Here is a 12791-nt window from a genome sequence, read left to right as displayed (position 1 = left end):
GCAAAAACAATTTTCTGGAATCCAGAAATTTCTGTCCTAAAATAAGCCTGTAAAGTTATTTTAAGAGAACGTGAATCAGGCCCATGTCCATATGGTGCCGACAGCACGCTTCTCAAGACAAACACAATGAGGAAGCAAACAAAACCAAGCAGCTTCTGACACTCAATGGGATGGAGTGCGGACTGGGGTGCCCCTTTCTCTTTTCCAACCACCCCACCAGGTCCTCGCCCCACCTCCGGGGCACCTGTGCAGAGGACAGCCTGTTCCCCTCAATCCCCAGGCTGATCCACCTACCCCTGGCACTGCCACCACCTGGCAGGTGAGCGCGGGTCCCATCCCCACTACCTCCCCGTGGAGATCTCCAAGGTGTTATGAGATGGAAAGGGGGCCCCAGGGAGATACGGAAGCCAGTGCGTCCGGGTCAGAGGCTGCAAAGCTGGAGAAGAACTGGGGTGTCTGCTGGGCATAGCGATGAAGGGGTTGGCGTGCCAGGTGGACAGAGTGCCAGGGAGAGTGGGGAAGGAACAGTGCTCAGCTCATGTGGCCCTGCCGTGTTCAGCCATGGTCCACCTCCCTAGGGAGGAGAGGGATGAGGGGTGACAGGCAGTGGTGTCACCTACCCGGGCAGCCGTCCCCACAGCTTCTCCACCTCCGTTCCCACTCGGCCGCCCCTTCCTTCCCCTCCTCTTCACGGAGGAGGCCTCCCTGCTTTTGGCTGTGCCTCTCCCACCCATCACTGGCAAGACACTATCCTTGGGATAAGAAAGATGAAAAGGCCACCGCCATCACAGAGGGAATGGACGACGGATAAAACCACCAGCTCCCAGAAAAGGACATGCAGCGGCTCCCAGAGGCTGGCAAGCCAACACCAGCCCTGTCCTAAGCTGCTCACTGTATAAGAATCGTGCAATCAACAGCAGTCCTAAGAGATGCATGTCCTTATGAGCCCCACCATGCACATGGAGAAACCGAAGCCCAAAAAGGTTACCCGAGTGGCCCAACGTTGCCCAGCCAATGACCTGTGAAGCTCAATTCAAAGCCAGAGTCTCGGCCGGGCGCAGTGGCTCAAGCCTGTAATCCCAGCACTTTGGGAGGCCGAGACGGGTGGATCACGAGGTCAGGAGATCGAGACCATCCTGGCTAACACAGTGAAACCCCGTCTCTACTAAAAAATACAAAAAAACTAGCCGGGCGAGGTGGCGGGCGCCTGTAGTCCCAGCTACTCGGGAGGCTGAGGCAGGAGAATGGCCTGAACCCGGGAGGCGGAGCTTGCAGTGAGCTGAGATCCGGCCACTGCACTCCAGCAAGGGGGACAGAGTGAGACTCCGTCTCAAAAAAAAAAAAAAAAAAAAAAAAAAACAAAGCCAGAGTCTCCCCACCGTGGACCATTGTGTCCAAGATGGAACATGCAAGTAGATGTTCAACTCTGAAGGCACACTCACACTGTCTAACACTTAGCAGGTTGGCAATGATTTTTTTTTAAAGTTAGGCCAGGCGTGGTGGCTGATGCCTGCAATCCCAGCACTTTGGGAACCCGAGGTGGGTGCATCGCTTGAGTCCAGGAGTTTGAGACCAGCTTGGGCAACATGGTGAAACCCCATCTCTACAAAAAATACAAAAGCCCAAGCACAGTGGCTCACACCTGTAATCCCAGCACTTTGGGAGGGCGAGGTGGGTGGATCACCTGAGGTCAGGAGTTCTAGACCAGCCTGGCCAGCACGGTGAAACCCCATCTCTACTAAAAATACAAAAATTAGCCGGGCATGGTGGTGCGCGCCTATAATCCCACCTACTTGGGAGGCTGAGGCAGGAGAATCACTTGAGCCTGGGAGGCAGAGATTGCAGTAAGCTGAGATTGCATCATTGCACTCCAGCCTGGGCAACAAAAGCAAAACTCTGTCCTGAAGAAAAAAAAAAAAAAATTAGCCAGGCACGGTTGTGCATGACTGTGGTGCCAGCTACTTGGAAGGCTAAGGCAGGAGAATCACTTAGGCCCAGGAGGCAGAGGTTGCAGTGAGCCGAGATCACACCACCACACTCCAGCACTGGTGATAGAGTACGACCTTATCTCAAAAAAAAAAAGTTGATAAGGTCAGGGGTGGCCCATGCCTGTAATCCCAGTGTTTTGGGAGGCCAAGATGGGAAGATTATTTGAGGCCAGGAGTTCAAGATCAGCCTGGCCAACACAGCAAGATCCCCATCTCTTAAAAAAAAAAAAAAATGAGCTAGGTGTGCACCTGTAGTCCCAGCTACTTGGGAGGCTGAGATGGGAGGATCACTTGAGGCCAGGAGGTCAAGGTTGTTGTGAGCCATGATCACACCACTGCACTCTAGGGTGGGCGACAGAGCGAGACAGTCTCTACAAATAATAAATTAAATCTAAAAATTTTATAAGTTGATAACACCACTGGTGAAGGTGCTCTGTGATCCAGCCATTTGGCAACACCCACAACATTCCTAGGAGCACAGCCCTGGACTGGGGGTTCATCTGGGGAGCTCACCTTTGACTGGTGCACATGTGCAAAATAACTGGATAAAAGCAGCTATTACCTGAAATAGCAAAATGTCATCCTATAATAATACTGCCTGTAATAACAAAAGCTTACAAGCCACCTCAAGTTTAACCAGTAGGGGCCAGGCTCGGTGGCTCACACCTGTAATCCCAGCACTTTGGGAGGCTGAGATGGGCAGATCACCTGAGATCTGGAGTTTGACACCAGTCTGGCCAACCAACGTGGTGAAACCTTGTCTCTACTAAAAATACAAAAATTAGCTGGGTGTGGTGGTGGGCGCCGGTAATCCCAGCTACTAGGGAGGCTGAGGCGGGAGAATTGCTTGAACCCGGGAGGCAGAGGTTGCAGTGAGCCGAGATTGCTGCCACTGAACTCCAGCCTGGGCAACACAGCGAGACTCCTTCTCAACAAAAACAACAACAAAGTTTAACCAAAAGAGACTGGCCAAATGCACTGATAAACATGCATCAGAGACATTTCCATCATGGGGCTTCTGGAGTCTCGCTCTGTCTCCCAGGCTGGAGTGCAGTTGCACAATCTTGGCTCACTGCAGCCTCTGCCTCCTGGATTCAAGCAATTCTTGTGCCTCAGCCTCCCAAATAGCTGGGACTACAGGCACCTGCCACCATGCCTGGCTAAGTTTGTATTTTTAGTAGAGATGGGGTTTCACCATGTTGGCCAGGCTGGCCTTGAACTCCTGACTGCAAGTGATCCACCCTCCTTGGCCTCCCAAAGTGTTGGGATTACAGGCCTGAGCCACAGAGTCCGGCCCACTCTGACTATTCAAACTCACACATAGTACATGAAGTCACAGGTGTGGAAGGGTCTGGAAAAATTTACAACAAAGGGCAACAGTGTGGGTACAATTTGCCTGTGGCAATTCTAGCTTCCCTCTACACACGTCCACTTCCTCCCTACTTGAATTACAGGAGGAAAAGCTCCCCTCCACATTTCAGGAACTGCAGCCTAGGTGCACAATGGGGCCCACCGACAGCATCAAACCACCTGTATGGCTGCCCTGAGACAAAGCTCCACAGCCCTCTAGACTCACCACCAGTCCCTGCTCTCTGGGGAACTCAAGGGGCCTAGCTCCTCCATTGCCCAGTGGCCCCGGGTGCCTCAGCCCTCCAGGCTCTCTCCTCCATCTCTCCTCCCACCTGTGCTCAAGCACTACCTCTATCACCTCTCCTGAGACTACTGATAATGTGCTTGTACTGAGCGCTTCTTTTCAAAGAACCTGTACTTTTTTTTTTTTTTTTTTCTACCATTAGTAACAAAGTTTCCCATAACCAAGGTCCTCGGACACATCCTAGTAGAGGTGCTTTCTTGCTAACAACAAGAAGACCGGGCTGTGAGTGGTGACTCACGCCTGTAATCCCAGCACTTTAAGAGGCCAAGGTGGGAAGATCACCTGAGGTCAGGAGTTCGAGACCAGCCTGGGCAACATGGCGAAAACCCGTCTCTACTAAAAAATACAAAAAACTAGCCGGGCGCGGTGCGCGGTGGCTCAAGCCTGTAATCCCAGCACTTTGGGAGGCCGAGACGGGCGGATCACGAGGTCAGGAGATCAAGACCATCCTGGCTAACACGATGAAACCCCGTCTCTACTAAAAAATACAAAAAACTAGCCGGGCGCGGTGGCGGACGCCTGTAGTCCCAGCTACTCGGGAGGCTGAGGCAGGAGAATGGCGTAAACCCGGGAGGCGGAGCTTGCAGTGAGCTGAGATCCGGCCACTGCACTCCAGCCTGGGCGACAGAGCGAGACTCCGTCTCAAAAAAAAAAAAAAAAATTTAAAAATTAACCAGGTGTGGTGGCACATGTCTGTAGTCCCAGCAACTTGGGAGGCTGAGGTGATCGCCACTGCACTCCAGCCTGGATGACAGAGACAGACCCTGTGTCAAAAGAAAGAGAAAGAAAGAGAGAGAGAGAGAGAGAGAGAAAGGGAAAGAAAGAAAAAGAAAAGATAAGAAAAGGGGGCCGGGCGCGGTAGCTCACGCCTGTAATCCCAGCACTTTGGGAGGCCAAGATTGCGCCACTGCACTCCAGCCTGGGCGACAGAGCGAGACTCCGTCTCAGAAAAAAAAAAAAAAAAAAAAAAAAGAAGAAGAAGAAGAAGAAAAGGGAGGTGTAGGAACTATGTGCAACACTAGCGTTGTTAGGTTGAAAGAGTGGACACCAGACCCAGAAGACTGGATTGAGACAGACGAAAAGAGGTTGAGAATCTTAAAAACTATTTTCTTTACCCTCATGCTATATAAAGTCTCATCAAACATTCAAGCCTCCCGTCTTCGGGCAAGAGAAGAAAACAAAAACAAAAACAGATGCACAAAGAGGAACCAGGTGAGGGGGAAGCGTTTGGGTGGCGGGGGTGTATGCCAACGCTGCTGAGAAGGCAGGTGGCACCAGGAGGGAGGGAGTAGGTGAGGTGTGGCAACAGGGATGTCATCACCCCCAGGACAAAGATGAAAGAGGGTCTGACTTGCTTTGAGAGGCTTCCCAGGGTTTGATGCAAAATGTGCCACGTGTTTGTTGGCTCTGGGACCTGAAGCCAAGTTCTGCTATCTTCTTTGTAAAGTGAGGTCACATGCAATTTACAAGGCAGTCAGAGTACATGAGGTGTTAAGGGGGATGATCCTTGGGCACAGTTTAGGTGTCTGACCAGGGTCTCAGGGCAGGAGCATGTGTCACTGTTACAGTATGGCAGGGGCTCAGCAAGCCCCTCACAATCCCCACCAGGAATCCTGGCCCTGGCCCAAGACCCTGCAGGTGCCAGAGGGCCTGCTGAGCAATGGGGTGAATAACGGTTCCTAACCCCTTCCTGGGGTGTGGGCAACAGTGGCTGGCTCCAGGATTTCCATTTTACTCTCACCGCCAACAGGTTTTTAGTACTCAGCATCTGTGTAACAGGTGTAATGTCCTGGCATTTGCTGGCGGAATCAATTTCATCCTCTTGACTTCTTTCCTGAATCTATCTCGCACTACTTGCTCCAAAAACCCTTAACCCTCCATGTCTTGGCTATTGAGAACTTTCTTCAACCTCCGCTCAAATCCCCTGTCAAAATTCCCACTCCCTAGAGATTTCACTGATTATTAGATCTAACTACTTAAAACCTTTTACGCAACTTCATTTAACTCTAATGAAGAGCATCAGAGAACAGTTTGAAAGCAGGGGGGCTTCTATTGCTTCTTCATATTCAAAACAATTTTATTAGTCTTCCATGGAGACAAATACATTAAAACTACAGGGTTGGTCAGGCGCAGTGGCTCACACCTGTAATCCCAGCACTCTGGGAGGCCGAGGCGGGCTGATCACTTGAGGTTGAGAGATTGAGATCATCTGGCCAACCCGGTGAAACCCTGTCTCTTTTAAAAATACAAAGATTAGCTGGGCGTGGTGGCTCGTGCCTGTAGTACCATCTACTCAGGAGGCTGAGACAGGAGAATCGCTTGAACCCGGGACACAGAGGCTGCACTGAGCCAAGATCACGCCACTGCACTCTAGCCTGGCGACAGAGTAAGACTCTGTCTGAAAAACAAAACAAAACAAAAACAAACAACCACATGAACAACAACAACAAAATTACAGGGTAGGCTGGGCTCACACCTATAAATCCCAGCACATTGGGAGGCTGAGACGGGAGGATCACTTGAGGCCAGGAGTTTGAGACCAGCCTGGGCAACAGAGTGAGATCTTGTCCCTACAAAAAAATTAAAAAATTAGCTGGGTATGGTGGTGTATGCCTGTGGTTACAGCTACTCAGAAGGCAGGTGGATGGCTTGAACCTAGGAGGTTGAGGCTGCAGTGAGTGGAGACTGTGCCATTATACTCCAGCCTGGGGGACAGAATGAGACCTTGTCTCAAAAAAACCCAATTTGTTTGTTGAAATAAACCAAAACAAACCAACAAAAAAGAAAAGAAAAAAGAAAAAACCTATAGGGTAGCCTCTTTCCGTTTTCCTGTATCCCTGCCCCTTGACACAGGTGCTGGTAGTACTTAGTGAAGACAGGCAAGAATCAATAACAGATGTTAGAGGAATACTACGCTCAATCTAAAGAAAATAGCTTTATGGTGAGGTATAGCAACTCAAGCCTGTAATCCCAACACTTTAGGAGGCTGAGGCAGGTGGATCACTTGAGCCCAGGAGCTCAAGACCAGCCTGGGAAACATTAAGTGAGATCCCGGTCTCTACAAAAAATTTTAAAGTTAACTAGTCATGATGGTGTGCACCTGTAGTCCTAGCTACATGGGAGGCTGAGGCAAGAGGATCACTTGGGCTCAGGATGTGGAGGTTGCAGTGAGCCGTGTCTGTGCCACTGTACTCCATCCTGAGCAAGAGTGAGACCCTGTCTTAAACAAACACACACAAAGAGAAATGGCTTTATAAATTAGTGATTCAAATGTGAAAAGGCTTAATACCCAGAGTTTAGTGAGAAGAATACACCCAGGTCAGTTTTTCACCACAGCAGTGCAGGATGGTAATGATGGGGAGCACTGGGTGTAGGATATATTGGGATTGTCTGTAGTAGCTCTGCAACCTTTATGTAAATTTACAATTTTTCCAAAATAAGTTATTTTGAAAGAAGACTATTGCTCGGATTGGTAATTAAGAGGGCTCAGTTATTATATAAGTGTTCAATACAGGCCCAGCCCTTAGGGGTTCCCACAAGTAGATGACATTCTACCCTGTAGGGCCCAAGAGGAGGGACCATGAAGGTCCTGGAGATCCTTATTCCTCAAACATGCCACTACCACTGCCTCCCAAGAGCCCACAACTGAGGGGGATCAGTGCATGATTATAAGACTCAATGACACCAGGATGAAGCACAGCTCCTGGCACCTGGGAGATGCTCAGCAAACATTTGTCACATCTATACCTTGCTCAGGTGAGGTGCCTGGAAAGGCTCCCCAGGGGTGGCAAACCTAGCCTTGGGAGTTAGGTAAGGATTCAGGAGTGTCAGGGGCTGGTGGGTGGGAAGAATAACGTTCTTAGCAAAGGAAACATCAGGTTAAGGTGGGTATGTTTTAGAGGAAGAAATGCAACGGAACAAAAAAAGCGTGGGGCGGGGAAATTGATGTCTTCCATGTTCATCATCTGCCAAAAATAGAATCTCAGTCTTTTTCCCATCCTTATAACTCAGTACATAATTTGGACATCAAAGATGTCAATCAGAGGCAAGCATGGGGGAGGCAGACCCTGTTTAGCTCTCTGAAGCTCAGGCTTTTGCAATCTCTGTTAATGAAACCTATGCCACAAGTGGTAAACACCGAGGACGCTCCATTTTAGTCATGATCTTTATGTGGCAACTTGAAAACCTTTTTCCGCCTTTCTGATAAACATTCCTAGGAGACCTCTTTTGCCCTCATTTCCTTGCCCAGTTGAGGCTGTATTTTTTAAGGAAGGAAAAACCAATAATCTGGGATCTTGTCCATTTTCCCTATATCTTTTCACGGTGGGGCGGGAGAAGAGGGGCAGCGGAGAAGGTGGAGAAAAGAAACGGCGGGGGAATCAAAGATTAGGCGTTGTTGTCTGTGCCAAAACGGAGTGAGCCCAATATCAACAAATCAAAATCCAAAACGGAACAAAAAAGTCACAGGCCCGCCCTGCTCGCACCCCCGCCCGCCCGGACGCCCAACAGGTGCTTCCCGGGCCCGCCCGCAGCCACAGTATCCTTGGGTGGCCACAAAGTAACCGCCCGCGCAGCTGCAGCCAGGCCCGCCCGTACTCACGGCCGCTCCGCGGTCCGCGCCCCGGCCCGCAGCGCCCATCCGGCCCGGGCCCCGGTCAGCGCGGGCTCGGCTCTCAGGCGTTCCCGGCGCGGCCCGGGACGCGCTGAGGCCGTTAGCGCCTAGGCAGGGCGCGAGGCATCCTCCCGCCACCGCCCCGCGGGCCGCCTGCCCTTTGTTTTGGAGCCGTGGCCCGGCCCAGACGCCGTTAACGGCCTCGGAGCGCAGTACCGGCCAATCAGCGCGCCTTGTCGCCAGCGCCCCGCCCCCATCCTGCCTCCGTTCCGCCCCGCGTCCCGCCTGCCCCGCGCGCCCCCGCCCCGCGCGCTCCAGGCCAAGGAGCTCCGCCAGCTCGCACCCGGCCGGGAGCGGCTGGAGCGCACGTGCCGCGGGGCGCGCCGCACTCCCATTGGCTGGCCCGCCGGGCGCGGCCTCGGAGCCACCCTGTAAGGGCCGAGGGCCGCGGGGGCGGGGCCGCGGGGGGCGGGGCGAAAGCGGGGGCGGATTCCGCGAGGAGCGCCGCGCGCGGGCGCAGGTTGGCCGGGCAGGGAGATTCGGCCTGCGGGGCCGGCGGTGGTGCACGCGCGCACTGGGAAGAACACCGGTCACCCGCTCCTCCGGCTCGCAGGGATGGGCCAAGGGCGTGCGGGGCCCGCAGCTCCGGGAGCTGAGGCGAGCTTGCGCACAGCTTCCTCGGCCAGCGCCGTGCACGTCCCGCCCGTCCGCGCGGTCGGCCGCGTTCGGGGGTCGGTGGCGGAAGGCGGCGAGCGGGGCGGACGTGGAGGCCGAGGCGAGCTCGTGTGCGCCGGTCCAGGATCCGCCTTGGCCGCACCCCTCCGCGGCCGGGTCCCCAGAGTGCAGTCGTCCGTGCTGTCCCGTCCCCACCACCCTCTCTGAACCCAAGGACCGAACCCCCCAGAACCCCCACGCCACGGAGGACGCCACGGGTCTGCGTCCGGCCCCTCGCTCTGTTCTGGGAGTGCCGCGTCAGATCCGACAGAAAGCCCCTTCCTCTGGGTAGTGCTCTCGTCGCCCCGGCAGCCCGCGCCACCCCCATGCCTCTAATGTGACTGTTTTCTTGGTTCCATATCCCCTCTTTAAAAACAAACTATATATATATATATCTCTGTATATTATTTGAAAAAAATATATCTATATATATACTTGAAGGCTGGATGCAGTGGCTCACGCCTGTAATCCCAGCACTTTGGGAGGCCGAGGCAGGAGGATCATTTGAGCCCAGGAGTTCAAGACCAGCCTGGGCAAAATAGTGAGACCCTCTCTGTACAAAAAAAAAAAAAAATCAAGAAATTAGGCATGGTGGCGCATGCCTGTAGTCCCAGCTACCTGGGAGGCTGAGGCGGGAGGATCACTTGAGCCCAGGAGGTCGAGGCTTCAGTGAGCCGTGATCGCGCTGCTGCACTCCAGACTGGGCGACAGAGCGAGACTCTTCCTCTTAAACAACAACAACAAAACAAAACAAACAAAACGAACAACAAAAAAGCAAACAAAACCACTATTGAGGTCACAATGTATATAACATTGTTATCAGTGTCCTCTGGACGTGTTCTCTTGTTTTCTGCAACCCACTGTTTATAAAGATCTCTTCAAGCCGCTAAATGTGCAGCTGACTCATAACTTAGATTGTGGCCAGATGTTGCTTTTTTTTTTTTTTTTTTTTTTGAGACGGGAGTCTTGCTCAGTCGCCTAGGTTGGAGTGCAGTGGTGCGATCTCGACTCACCGCAACCTCCTCCTCCTCGGTTCAAGCGATTCTCCTGCCTCAGCCTCCCGAGTAGCTGAGACTACAGGCGCCCGCCACCACTCCCAGCTAACTTTTGTATTTTTAGTAGAGACGGGGTTTCACCATATTGGCCAGGCTGGTCTCGAATTCCTGACCTCAAGTGATCCGCCCGCCTCGGCCTCCCAAAGTGCTGGGATTACAGGCGTGAGCCACCGCGCCCGGCCCCATTTAACTATTTTAAAGTGTACAGTTCAGCGGTATTAAATACATTCATAATGTTGTGCAACCATCATCATCATCCGTCTCCAGAACTCATTTTCTTTCTTTTTTTTTTTTTTTTTTTTGAGACGGAGTCTCGCTTTGTCGCCCAGGCTGGAGTGCAGTGGCCGGATCTCAGCTCACTGCAAGCTCCGCCTCCCGGGTTTACGCCATTCTCCTGCCTCAGCCTCCCGAGTAGCTGGGACTACAGGCGCCCACCACCTCGCCCGGCTAGTTTTTTGTATTTTTAGTAGAGACGGGGTTTCACCATATTAGCCAGGATGGTCTCGATCTCCTGACCTCGTGATCCGCCCGTCTCGGCCTCCCAAAGTGCTGGGATTACAGGCTTGAGCCACCGCGCCCGGCCAGAACTCATTTTCATCTTGCCTAAGTAAAGCCCTGGACTCATTAAACAATGACTCCCCATTTCCCTCTACCCCATGCCCCTCACCACCCCCAATCTATTTTCTGTCCCTATGAGCTTGACTACTCTAGGTACCTCATATAGATACCTAGTATTTGTCTTTTTGGGTCTTATTGTGAGTTTTGTGGCTCATTTCATTTAGCATAATGTCCTCAGGGTTCATCTATGGTGTAGCACGTGTCACAGTTTCCTTCCTTTTTTAGGCTAATATTCCATTGTATGTAGATAACATATTTTGTTTCTCTGTTCATCTGTCAGTGGACACCTGGGGTGCTGCTTCCATACTTTAGCTATTGTAAATAATGCCACTATGAACTTGATGGTACAAACATCTATTGGAACCCCTAGTTTCAGTTATTTGGGGTATATACCCAGAAGTGAAATTGCTGGATCATATGGTAGTTCTATGTTGAATGTTTTAAGGCAATTAACATACTGTTTCCCAATGCGGCTGCACCATTTCACATTCTCTCCAACAGTGTACGAGGCTTCCAGTTTCACCACATCTTCACTAACTGTTATTTTCTGCTTTTTGATAGTGGCCAGCCTGGTGCGTGTGAGACTGGGATTCATGATGGGTTTGGTTTCCCCTTCCCTCGTGATTAGGGGTGTTGAGCATCTTTCTGCAGACTATGACCATGTGACCACATGACCCATTTCATCTGTACAAGGTTTCTGTTTGGGGTGACAAAAAAATTTGGAATTGGTGCAGTGGGAATAACTGTACAACAATGTGAATGCCACTGAATTGCCCCCTTAAAATTGTTAAAATGGGCCAGGTGTGGGGCTCACGCCTGTCATCCCAGCACTTTGAGAGGCCGAAGTGGGCAGATCACCTGAGGTCAGGAGTTTAAGACAAGCCTGGCCAACATGGTGAAACCCCCGTCTCTACTAAAAAAAAGTACAAAAAATTAGCCGGGCGTGGTGGCGGGCACCTGTAGTCCCAGCTACTTCGGAGGCTGAGGCAAGAGAATCGCTTGAACCAGAGAGGTGGAGGTTGCAGTGAGCCGAGATGGAGCCACTGCACTCCAGCCTGGGCAATACAGTGAGACTCCGTCTCAAAAAAAAAAAGTTAAAATGGTGAATTTTATGTTATGTACATTTCACCACAATAAAAGTAGTAAAAGAAAGTCTACATTGTGATCTAGTACACATATTTGTATGAACAAGAAGTTTCATGATTTAATACATACTTTTATTTTGGGCAATGCCCCAACATTTCTATCCTCCTCTGTTTTTATTAACAAAATCCCAGGCATGACCTTCTGGGTGGCCTCCACAGCACCATCAGCCAGGCCTGCACCTGCCACCCCCCCTTCCTGCCCCGTGGTCGCGCCATTTATAATCCACTTTCCCGCAGCCCACTCGCGAACACCGCCTTCAAGCTCCAGGGCTCCCTGCCTTTAGCGTCCCAGCTCCACGTCTCAGCATGCCCGCCACCTGGGGGCTGCCCTCCCCCATGCCCATTTCCTCTCTGACCCCTTTCCCACACCCCACCCTTGCCTGTCCTGGAGAAATTAACCGACCCGTCACCCCGCTACCGGGAAGCTCACCACTGCAGCTGGCTGCTTACTTCGGGGACACCAGTTTCTAGGGAAGCCTAGTCCTCCTGAAAACCCTCCGCCTGCTCCACCTCCGGGTCCGTGCAGGTTCCACCATCCTGGAAGATGATCTCATGCCTCCTCCCCTCTGCTAACTCTGTGTCCAACTTTACAGAGAACTTAGAGATGGGAGAGGACTCCTCCCCGCCCCCACCGCTAAACGTCCCATCCTAAACATCTGCCCTGCCTGCTGCCACGAACACATGGTTCGCCCTTTGTCCTGCGCCCCACGGCTTACTCGGCTGCCCCATCAGGGTAGGAGCTGTGTTCTTTCTCAGCTCCACGTGCCCTCTTTGGTTATGCCCACCTGTTCTGCAACTTTCAGGGCAAGTGACGCAGAAGGGCCTGGCCTGGGCTCCTCCCATGTCCACCTCCTATTCTTAGGGTTCCATCCCAACTGCTCCAACATTATGTCGCCAAACGTCATGTCGTCACATCTGGGCTCAGCCCATACCTTACTGGATGGTCCTACTAGCATTTCCTACAGTGGGGCGCTTTTTAAAAACACTTTCTTCACTTAGATTCTG

General features: G+C 52.0%; 1 protein-coding gene across 2 annotated transcripts in view; it reads right to left on the bottom strand.

Annotated features, from left to right (window-relative positions):
* Positions 1-8409, bottom strand: part of YPEL1 (yippee like 1) — a 39636-nt gene extending 31227 nt beyond the window's left edge. For both annotated transcript variants that reach the window (XR_012418969.1, XM_045363917.2), the window contains exon 1: positions 8243-8409. The gene's annotated coding sequence lies outside the window, so the exon portion shown is untranslated. The remainder of the gene's footprint in view (positions 1-8242) is intronic.
* Positions 8410-12791: the final 4382 nt, after the last annotated feature.

Source organism: Macaca fascicularis, chromosome 10 (genome assembly GCF_037993035.2).
Source record: "Macaca fascicularis isolate 582-1 chromosome 10, T2T-MFA8v1.1".
Classification (NCBI taxonomy): domain Eukaryota; kingdom Metazoa; phylum Chordata; class Mammalia; order Primates; family Cercopithecidae; genus Macaca; species Macaca fascicularis.
Note: the sequence above shows the minus strand (reverse complement) of the source record. Positions and strands in the feature narration are given on the sequence as shown.